Here is a 2,469-nt window from a genome sequence, read left to right on the forward strand (position 1 = left end):
GTTACGGAGAATCCATAATGAAAGGTATGTACTTCTAATTATAGTCAATTAAATTGAAGTCATTAATCTCACAATAATAATTAGCTAAATTTATTATAAGTTTGTTCATGCAGTTTATACCCCTTTGATAATTCCTCATAAACCCAGGTCTCTACTTTCGTATCATAGAGATTTTGTAGGCAAGATGTGGTAAACTTTAATTGGAAGTTGTCAGTCGTTTTATTTTCCAGTCATGTATCTGCTCAATTAATTTATTTAGCTTGATTGTGTATCTACATGTGCCTACTTTTTACTCAAAATATCGTGTATCCTACTCATGTTTAAGTAATAAATGGTTCAAAATAGCCTAAAAATAGTGTAACATTTAATGTAGTCCACGGTACTCACATAACATCCAGTGATTTAGCCCTAGTGTATACAGCCAACGAGATTTCTCTTAAAGAGTCAGATTAAGATGATTTTCTTTAACAAAACATGTCAGATAGTCCACGCGGGGCTGCCATCTTGAAAAGCATCGATCTGATCCAGTACTGATATACAGCCTGGACCAGTGCTGACGAACAGACATTACTGTATCAGCTATGACTACATCGGGACTGAAATAGATACTGGTCCAGGCCAGAGCAACAGCCTCGATTCAGCAGTGATGGCCATCGATGCTGGACCGTTATAGAATCAAACCTGGTCCAGGCCTGATACCCATCATTCACGGATCATGCATGGTAACTCTTGGGTGTGTACTCTTCGTCTGGGTACGTAATCCTTGACCACGTGCTCCTACTCAAAATAGAGGGTTGCTGTCATGGGAAGTTAGACCTTATTTATGATAAACTACTCAAACTCCAAGAGAGAGAAGGATTTAAAATAGATCTGTTACTCTGTTGTGGTGATTTTCAAGTCAGTGGACTCCATTTTGTGTTCATTTCAGTATAAGACCCACTGCAGGCAATTAGAGATCAAGATGATCTTAACTGTATGGCAGTCCCTGACAAGTATAAGGAAATTGGATCCTTCCACAAAGTAAATACCTTAAGGAGACAATTATTAGCGTGTACTTATTTTAGCGATTTTAATGAAACTGACATTTGGCTGGTACTTAATTTAGCGTTTTTGATCATTTGGTATTAATAACTTCTAGAAGAATGAAAGGGGCGAGCCTAAGCAAGCTATAGATTATGTGCTGTGATCTACATGTATGAGCAAGCAAAGCAATTGCACAAGTCTAAATACACTAATACAGTAGATCTTGTTGCATTAATCTTGCTTAAATTGCTTCATCGCTGACTCTGCAGCCATTAATAATTATGTAAAGTTATCTTGCTTACAGTTAGAAGCAGTCACTGAACGAAGAAGATTATCATCTGCTTTGTTAACCTAGGCTAACTGCTGGAGAAGTCTTTGGGCAGCAGTTTAGTATTATCTTGCTGACCGTTTGCTCAAGTAAGCTCTGACTTGCTGACGGCCGCCATTTTATTCATTGTGACCACACCCACTTTCAATGAAGAAATTAAAATTAGCGTGGACTTAAGTTAGCGATTTTTTTAAATTGCTAAAATTCACTAAATTAAATACCCGCAAACAATTGTCTCATTAAGGTAGATAATGATGATACCATTGGTACATAATAACTAATTAATACTGAGGGGTGGGGCTATGGGTGGAGCTTGCATTTTACGTTATACCTTTTTAATTAGTCGCAGGGTTTTTGGGAGGAGCATTTGTCCCCTTGGCTTCGGATTGAACTTGATGTATTTGATCAGTCATTTTAACTATAATTCCTATTTATATTCAAAATGCTAGAAACCTCTACTCCATCAAGTTCACTGGTAAGAGAAAGAGAGAGAAGACATTTTACAATAAGAGGGTGTTGTGTGGTTGCTATGGTAACCCATATCTGTTCCATTACAGATAAATCTTCTTTATGGTGAAGATGATGATGAGAAGGTTAGGCCTCCTTTGACAATACAGCTACCATCTTCCCCCAGACCAACACACTGAGCTGTTAAATCTAAAAGAGCTTCATCAATAGGTAAATCAATACTATGACAAAATTTGTGAAAATTTTATTTACATTATTATTATATATTATTTATTATTTTTTTAGTACGATCCCCATATTTGGCAGCTGTTGCTCCACCACGTCAATCTGTTGTACCTCGTCACTCTCCATCAACTAAAAGATCATCACCAGTCAAAGGTAGACTGTATTTATTTATTTATTTATTTATTTATTTATTTATGTTAATTATAAACAGCTACACAGGTTTACAAAAATGGATTATTCGTACCTATCAAAAGAAAATCAGCTTCAAACAAAGGTAGTCTGTTATTAATTAATTAATTTATTATTATTATTATTATTATTATTATTATTATTATTATTATTATTATTATGTAGCAACTGATGTTGATTCTACAGTGGATTATGCTGGTAAGACTGCACTGGATCTTCGTGATGAGCTAACGGCA

The 2,469-nt window shown here is 35.5% G+C and overlaps 2 long non-coding RNA genes across 4 annotated transcripts; one reads left to right on the forward strand and one right to left on the reverse strand.

Annotated features, from left to right (window-relative positions):
• Nucleotides 1–227: 227 nt before the first annotated feature.
• On the reverse strand, nucleotides 228–740 carry LOC109591383 (uncharacterized). Its single transcript, XR_002189794.1, has 3 exons — nucleotides 388–740; nucleotides 287–346; nucleotides 228–238 (listed from the first exon to the last, which is right to left on the reverse strand). It is a non-coding gene; the product is annotated as an uncharacterized LOC109591383 (long non-coding RNA).
• Nucleotides 741–853: 113 nt separating this feature from the next.
• On the forward strand, nucleotides 854–2,469 carry LOC109591384 (uncharacterized). Of its 3 annotated transcripts, none has more exons than XR_002189796.1 (7): nucleotides 854–897; nucleotides 946–1,020; nucleotides 1,695–1,826; nucleotides 1,909–2,029; nucleotides 2,105–2,197; nucleotides 2,256–2,318; nucleotides 2,399–2,469. It is a non-coding gene; the product is annotated as an uncharacterized LOC109591384 (long non-coding RNA). The 3 variants fall into 3 exon arrangements; XR_002189797.1 differs by having other exon boundaries at nucleotides 855–897; nucleotides 1,801–1,826; XR_002189795.1 differs by lacking the exon at nucleotides 854–897 and having other exon boundaries at nucleotides 912–1,020; nucleotides 1,801–1,826.

The sequence above is a fragment of the Amphimedon queenslandica genome, unplaced genomic scaffold (genome assembly GCF_000090795.2).
Source record: "Amphimedon queenslandica unplaced genomic scaffold, v1.1 AMPQUscaffold_8312_Cont19743, whole genome shotgun sequence".
Classification (NCBI taxonomy): Eukaryota; Metazoa; Porifera; class Demospongiae; order Haplosclerida; family Niphatidae; genus Amphimedon; species Amphimedon queenslandica.